This window comes from Puma concolor, chromosome B3 (genome assembly GCF_028749965.1).
Source record: "Puma concolor isolate L17-30 chromosome B3, mPumCon1.1.hap2, whole genome shotgun sequence".
Lineage (NCBI taxonomy): Eukaryota > Metazoa > Chordata > Mammalia > Carnivora > Felidae > Puma > Puma concolor.
In genome coordinates, this window is record NC_141672.1 from 6,645,049 (window position 1) to 6,653,583 (window position 8,535).

The window sequence follows — 8,535 nt, forward strand, 5'->3', positions numbered from 1 at the left end:
AGGGCCTGGAGCCTACTTGGGTTTTTGTCTCTCTCTCTCTCTCTCTCTCTCTTTCTCTCTGTCTCTCAAATAAACATTAAAAAATTAAAAGTCCCTACTTGAAAATTTGGAGACTGTTCATTCTGTCAATTAAATCCCCATCAACAGGTCTATTTGTTAAGGTTATCAGACCAAAAAGTGATTATATAAATTAGGCCCCCAATCAAGAACGGTCTTTGCCTTTGTGACATAAAAATGGGGCTGGTAAGAACAGAACTTTTCCACGTGGAAAGAAAGATTATCTGTTGAACAACATCGCTGCCCTAAGTTGGGTGGCCTTGCCCTAGAGTGGCCTGGAGACCACAGCACACATTAGTCTCCGTCCTGCCCCATTCCGGCTCAGCAGACACAGTGCTGGTCACAAACAGTCAGAGCCACATCCTAAGCATTTGAAAATTGAGGAAAAGTGATTAAATTGGCATTGAAGAACCCTCATTGCCATCTGTCATGAAAATAGACCTTTCTCTCAAATCATTTTAAAGTTTACTTTCTTCTTCATGCTTTCGGATCGGAGGCTGTTCAGGCTAGTCATTGGAAAAATGCCAGCCTTTGCTTCTGATTCTTAGCTTTGTGTGTTATTTGTGTAAACACTTAGCAATTAGATTTCACCAGCCTAGAAAAACTACCCAGTTTTTCCCACAAACTGGCAATTGATAGGTGACTTCCCCCAATAGTTTCTAGACTGGGCTCACTAAAAGATGTATTTTTTTTTTTTTTTTTTTGATAGAGTAAGGCATTAAAAATATTCTCAGGTTAAAAAAAAAAATATTCTCAGGTTCTCCATATAGTACACTGGGTTATGCTAAATTAAGGCTTCCTTTAAAAACAGGGAATTAATTTTCTGCAAATCATTCCTTGTATTTTTTGGTGGTTAATATGTATATGTTGGAGTGAGGGTATTAAAAACAAAGAAATAAAAACGAAGAAAGTACCTGTGACTTGAGCTTAGAACTAAAATCGGACTGTCCATAAGGAAAATGAGGAGTCGGAGTGGTGGCTGATTTGGGGGGTGAGTTTCAGAGAGCCCAGATCTTTAAGTGCTGTAACCATGGCTACGGGAAGAAGCTTTTTATGTGATATATTATGCCATGTTCGTATTATTGATCTGGCGAAATGAGCGTGTTCAATCGGGTCTAGCTGATGCCCTGAGCCAAGATTTGGGCTCACTCGAATTTGAATGTCAATTTCAGGCAGCTCATTAGGGGTCAGCCTCCTATTTGAATCCGCAGCCCCTTACATAATGTATTCCTAAAATTCTCGGTGTAAATTGAATTTGAGTAACTGGAATTGTATTCAAATGCACTGGCAAATTTGTTATTTAAATGAAACTGCAGTGCTGGTCCAGGGTGGGAGTTTGGGCTGAGAGGGAGGAGGCCATAATGTCCACAAGGTCCGGGAGCATAGGAGGGGTGGGCCCAGTTGTGTCTCGGCAGAGGCCCAGCCAGGCCAGCAGGTCGGGAGGCAGCCGTCCCCCCAATGAACCCCGAGCGAGGGAGCACTTTTTAGCCAGCCGCAGTCTGCAAGGGAGGACTCACGAGCACTGCCCAGGACCTGCTCAGGCTGCCGGCCACCAGCAGGTGACTGTTGTAGAGGGTATTCTAAATGTCCGGCGTGCTTTGATTTTTTTAATCACTTTACAGAGCTGAGCGGGGAGGCCACCCACAGCGGCTAAGTGTTCGCGTTCCGAACACAGACCTGGGATCTCCTGGCCGCGGGATGGGGCCCGCTCCTTGGACGTTTTTGTGCCTTCCTGCAGGATATCTGTGCTTCCTACCTCTACAGGCTCCGGGTCTGCCGAATGGGATCATGCATTTCCAAGCTTCTGGCACCGTGTCTGTGCATGCTAAGCATTCAGGAAATGTTGGTTCTTAGGATTCTCTAAGCCTCAGCCATTCTCAGGATGCAGAGAATGTTCCTGGGACCCGGGATAGCAAAAGGATCCCTGCTCCGCAGGCCGGCAGCTTGGAGTGCGCACTGAGTGAGCAACTGCGGACCTGGGCCAAGTGACAGCTGCGACCCTGGTGCAGTGCCAGGTTCTGTGGGTCGTTCTGGCTTCCTAAGAAACCCTCGCTGCCCTCGAGGTGACGAGGCGGCCACTTGAACTAATAATCCGGGCAGACCACGCCATGGGTCATTAGAGGGGTGGGACCCTGTGCTCTAGTACTGGAGGAAGGGAGGTGCGGGAGGATGGGCCTCTGGCGGGGCTTTCGGGGGGCCCAGGAGAGCCCCAAGTCCCTGCCTCCTGGAGAGGGGTCCTGCAGGAGACGGAGTCCTGGGCACTGTGCCCAGATCCCTCGAGGAGAACTCAAGGAGGGGAGGCCACCTGACTTGTACCGAGTAGCTTCTTTAGGCGGAAAATGGAGCGGTCACCAGCTCCCTTGGACACAAATGCCACCGTCGGTGTTTCCCTTAGAAACAAGATAAAAAGGCAGAGAAGCCTGTGTTCGTGGACTCCTCAGCAGGACTTGTGGAGTTGGGAACGTTGGCGCCGGTTGTCACACGGATCAGCTCCGACTCCCACACACCTGCGGGTGAGAGTGTGTGTCAGTACGTTTTATATGTGTAAACGTGTGCGCACACACACATGTGCACATATACGTGCGTATAGCACTCCGTCAAAGCTCGGACCTTCAGCTCCAGGCAACAGAGAGCCCCGGGGAACGGCCTCGCCGGCTGCCCCACTGAGGGGACGCCCCCTCCCTCCCGGAACCAGGCTGGCGTGAAATCTCACCCTTGTCCTCTTGCTGTCCTGCCTTGTTGTGCCCTGACCCCTGCAGCGTGTCCCAGGAGAAGAGGACCGCGTTGTGGCTTGCACCTCAAAGCATCCTTTCCCCTCCTAAAACACGGTTCTGGAGAAGCTAATTTTAGGATGAGTGGCTGCTCTCGGGCCCGCACACCCCGGGTGGGGTGGGGGTGGGGTGGGGCTCGGTGCCCTGTGCTCCCTTTCCACAGAGTGTGGGGCCTCCGCCCGACCCCCCCAGACTCACACACTCCACCCTTCACCCACGCCAAATCTGCACTCCTGAAAAGTACGCGATGGTCCAATTCCCACTCAAGTGTAAATGTCTGGAGAGACTCTGCCATTCTTCCGGAGTATTTGCATTTGGACCTACAACCAAGGTTTTAGCCCCAGAAGAAGTCCAGAAAACAGGGTCCGGCTCTGATACCAGGCAGAGGTAAGGTGGATCCCATCGCTCTGTTTCCTGCTGTGGTCTGGGCCCCGTGGCGGGTTTCTTGATGCTCAAGGCCTTGATTTTCTCTTCTTTTCCAAGTTTAAATTAAAACAAATTTTTCTAAGTGTTTCTTTATTTTTGAGAGGGGCAGGGAGGGGAAGGTGCAGAGAGAGAAGGAGACAGTCCGAAGCAGGCTCCAGGCTCCGAGCTGTCAGCACAGAGCCCGACGCAGGGCTCGAACTCACAGACCGCGAGATCATGACCTGAGCCGAAGTCGTCAGTCGCTTGACCAACTGAGCCACCCGGGGGCCCCAAGGCCTCGAATCCCTTATCTGCAAAACGGAATAACCACGTGAGGCTGTGGGGAGGGGGAGTTCTGACGTGGTTCTCAAGAAATAGCTCCTGGCCTTAGAACCGTGACAGGGAGGCCGTGTACTAAACCAGCGGCAGGACGCTAGGCTCTGGATCCTGAGGGAGCAGGTCCTGCGTGGATGAGAGGGCTGCCCGTCAGCCCTGCGGTCACAGGAGACGGACCTCGTTCTGTGGCCACCGTCGTGCAGGCCGGGTGCTCTCCCAACCTGGCAGGTGTCTCAGCCTCCTATAACGGGCACCTCTGAATGTCTTGGCTTGCAGTGTTCAAGGAAATCTCACAGGCACCTCGAAACAGGTGCAGAGGACAAGAGAGGGGACAGTGAGCCATCGAGGTCCACCCGGGCAGACCTCAGCTGGTGCCAGATCCCAGATCTCGTTGTCAGGTGAGTCCCGGCGTGCACCTGGGGAAACACTGCTCTTTCATGCAAGAATTGCAAGAAAAATTTTATTTTGGTCACCGGCAGTCGTCAAAATCGCCAGCTTCGGGCTTCCGTTCTCTAAGGAGTTACGTGTCACGCTCTTAAGACTACGGTGTGACTAGAGTCCGGAAATCCAGTCCGAGCGCTCCTTGGATCTTAAAAGGAACCAGAATGGCTGTTTTGGCCAAGTAGTAGCAGAAAAGGGGGAAAGGGGATTCCGCCCCCCACCGGCTCTGCTCTCGGTGCTGACCCACGTGGCAGGGGCAGGTGCTTAAAGCCCGGTTTCACAGACGGCAAAGTGTGGGTCCGATTACCATGTTGAGCCGACGGGAAAGTGAGATGCTGTCGCCCCAGGGTCCTGGGGCGACAGGGACTCACCGCCTTGTGATTTGGATCACTTGATGTCCGCTAAGCGCCGGCTGGACACTGCCACCAGGCTCCGGGTACACACAGCCCATGATCTGGGGCCCGCTGTTGGACAGCTCGAGGACGACCCCGGCTCAGCCCGCGGCTGCACCTGCTTTCCCGTTTTCCCTTCTCACCAGAAAGGAGGCCAGGGCTTTTCACTCCACAGTATACAGGATTAGAGATTACCCGTATGCTCATCTCTGCCCACCTTTTGCCCCTTCCTCCCCCAACAGGTTCATTGTTGGTGTCAAACAACAGAGAATTTAATTCTGATTTCACACCTTCCTGGAAGTGCTTTGAAAACCCACTCCGGGAGCTGGGGTCATCTTCGTGTTCCTAGATACTAATTTTCAGGTCTTCTCACATTCCGGGATGTTCTGAATGGGTAGTGGGATTATAAGAGGGGACCCCAGCTTTCAAGGGACTCAGTAAGTGACCGTGAAATCCCTGTGTCCTTTGTGGCTGGCCTGGGAGAGCCTCAGCAGTGGGGATTCATCCCATTTGCTCAAACCGGTCGGTAGAGGCCCTGTCCCCAAATGAGGTCATTTAAGAAACCACCTGTCGGGGCTCCTGGCTGGCTCAGTCGGTTGAACTTCCGACTTCGGCTCAGGTCATGATCTCACGGTCCGTGAGTTCGAGCCCCGCGTCGGGCTCTTTGCTGACGGCTTGGAGCCGGCTTCGGATTGTGTGTCTTCCTCTCTCTCTGACCCTCCCCCATTCATGCTCTGACTCAAAAATAAATAAACATTAAAAAAGATTTTTTTTTTTAAAGAAAAAAAAAAGAAACCACCTGTTAATCCCGTTTGGGGTTGACTTGATTGTTTACCAGTACAGGAAAAGTCACAGGGCCACAGACACGAACAACACCCTATCCTAAATGGACAGCTAGCAAGGAAAGGAGGGGATCCAGGGTCAGTGATAGACTGAGTCAGGCACGGAAGCTGGTCCTCAGTTTCCGCTTTGCTCCTGGGGCTCCTGGTGTTTCCTGCCCAAGCCGCCTCTGGGCCAAGCGGGCAGGTGCTCTGCTCGTGGAAGCTGCAGTGCAGCGAATGGTCCAAATATACCTCCCTGAAACAAATATTAAACGACTCCTGTAGGCATCAGATAATTCTGCAGGCTACCTCGAAAGAAGTCAGGATTTCCAGCAGCAATTAAATTGCATGATTGGATACAGGGAAAGTTTTATAATTGCTCCCAGGTAGCAATTTATTACGATAGATGTTACTATGACATGTGTCAAAAAGGTCAAAGTTTATACTTCCTTGGACATTAACCTAATCTTTGAAACTCCGAAACTTACACTTTTTGGTCATTAATTTTTTTTTTACAAGCAGAGATTTTGACAATTAACCCAGTTAATAAAGGTCAAATTTCAATTTTTTTTCCAATTTCTGGAGCACTTAACTTATTCTTTTTTGAAAATGGGAAGATAGGGGATGATAAATAGTTATTAAATGAACACAAGGATGTGGTTCCGCTGTCAGGGTGATGATTATAAAACAGCCGATACTGGAAGAACAGGATTGCTGTGTATCTGACGGAAAGTAGACTACAAGCCCAGGAAGTAGAAAAATTAAGCTCCAGTGCTGTGTGCAGTTAGTAGGGTGCTGTGAGTACATGCCCTTGTTAAATCATCTCCCGGTTCCAGTCATTCAGTTACGTGGACTTCAGGCTTCCGCCGTTGAATCTGCACATTTTAAAGGCAGTAATTTCGGCACACTTGCGCCAAGTGCAATGTGAGTAAAGAACCAGTGTCACCTGCTAGACTGGATTCCTCAGATGAACCCGCAGATGGGTCAACAGCAACTGAGGCGGCCTCCTCACCGCGCCCAGAGGGTGGGCGGGGCCGGAGCCCCCAGGGCCCTTCCTTCACACCGCCACCGCGGACAGCGCCCCCAGAACGGACAGCGCCCCCAGAACGGGCAGCGCAGGTGTATGAGGGGGGAGGAGGGGAAATTCACCACCGGTTCATGGCCCGGCAAACAGCAGAGAAAGTCCACAGACCCCTCCTTTACCACCCAAACAAGGCAGACCAAACTTCCCTTTCCGCTCTCATCAAAGCCTCCAGTTGGGGCAACTCCCCAGGAGGGCAAGCTTCCTGGGGGCTCCTACCTGGGCAATCCCCATTGCCCTGCTCCGACAGCGCCCCCTGGTGGCAGTGCCTCGTGGGACGAACCGCCCGCCAGGAGGCTGCCCAGGATAAAAAATGACTCACACACCCTTGGGAGCAGGTACCCTGCCCAGACCCAGCCAAGAGACTGATTCTACAAGGGGTGGGGTTTGCTGCTGCTGTTGTGTTGTAGAAACAAAGGCCCCTCGCGAGATGTGCCCAGCGTTAAAGAACCAATATATCAAAACCATATTTACATGACATCTGTTTATCCAACAACGATGTGCAAGCAGCCGGCACCCTACGTCTTCCGCCCCAGGCCGTCCGGCCCTGGACGTCGCCCCCACCTGCTTCTCCGTGCTTAAACTCTTGGGCCGAGGCCTGGCTTCCCCCGCACGGTGCAACTGCCCGCTGTATCCGGGGTCCTCCTAGCATCTCTGTCTGCTTCCTGTGCCTCGCACATAGTAGGTACCCAGAAAATGCCAAAGAAAAAGGAAGGCCAAGCCGTTTAGCTCAGCAAGGGGGCTTGAAACTGAATAACAACAAAAATAGTCTCTCCGAAAATACACCATTTGGGAAATTGTTAGGGGGGGTACGTTTGGGGGTGCCTGGGTGGCTCAGCAGGTTGAATGTCCGGATTTTGGTTTCGGCTCAGGTCATGATCTCATGGTTTGTGGGTCCAAGCCCCGTGTTGGGTTCCACACTGCCGGTGCGGAGCCTGCTTGGGATTCTCTCTCTGCCCCTCGCGCACTCTGTCTCTCCTCCTCTCTCAAAAATAAATAAAAAGAAGGGTGACTGACTTCGTGCCCTCTTCCCACCGATTCCACGGGTCTATGCCAAGCAGACAGTGTGCATGCGTAGACTTTTCCCAGAGATGTCATCGGGAGACAAGGAGGTGACTCAGTTTACAAAACTCTGGTTGGCTGCAAGGCCTCAGGAACTGTTTTTCATGCCGTGAGGGCCACCTGCCCGGGATGCCATGGGAAGGAAAAGCAGGGGAGAGGAGCTGCGTCTGCGGTTCCCAAAATATCCCCGCAGGTGGCAAACCTGGGTTAAATCTGAGCGCACCTGATGTCTGAGCCCTTTGTGGGGCTTGGTGCTAACAGAGGCTGTTGTGACCTAGCCAAGAAATCGGGAAAGACGACTGTGGCCTTCTGTTTTCCTTCCTTTCGACCTCCACCGCCCACGGGGAACCTGCCCCCTGCCCTCTCGCTGTCTTGCCTCCCTACCTCCTTGGCAACCTCTCACACGGTCCCCCCGCCACCCTCCCTGGCTCCCTCTTTGCCACCCCATCTCTGCTCCTGTTTCCACAGTTGATTGCCTCGCAGATTTTGTTGGGATTTACAATGCTAGGGATTTACAGGGAGCCAGCCCCCCCCCCCCCCCCACCATGGGCTCAGGGCTGGTCTGGGCACATCAGAGGGACAAGTGCTCATGTGGCGGGGGGGGGAGGGGGGGCTGGTGGTGCAGAGGACACGGCAGGGCAGCCTGGCCCCAGTGGACAGGGAGATGGGTGCTGCCTGGCTCTCCTAGGGCCCCAGGGGCTGAGCCGGGGGCTGGGCCAAGTGGAGGGAGGGGCCTCCGAGGGGCCTGTCACACAGCTTTCCGCGCCAGGCAAAAGAAGCTTGGCTTTTCTCCAGGGAGGGGTGCTCTGAACTTCCATGAGGCTCCTGTGGGGCCCCACCCAGCCCTGGGGGGACCAGACTAGTGTGGGGAGACGCCCAGGTATCTGCAGCAGTGGAGGGAGGGGGAGGGAGGGGCTAGGGCAGAGAGTTGCCTCAGGCCCCCTCTTCTATCACTGTCTCTGATGGAGGCAGGCCTTTAACTGACTTGGGCTTCTCCACCTGCAGGACGGGAGACCCAGGAACGCGGGAAAGCTTGAGCACCAACCTGAACCACCGGATGTATGTGCCTGAGGGACGTGGGACTCTTGGCTGTCTTATCTCAGCAGGAAACACAGCTACATCTTTGGGAAGCATGGGCCTTTCGCTCAATTTCGGCAAATCTACCCAAA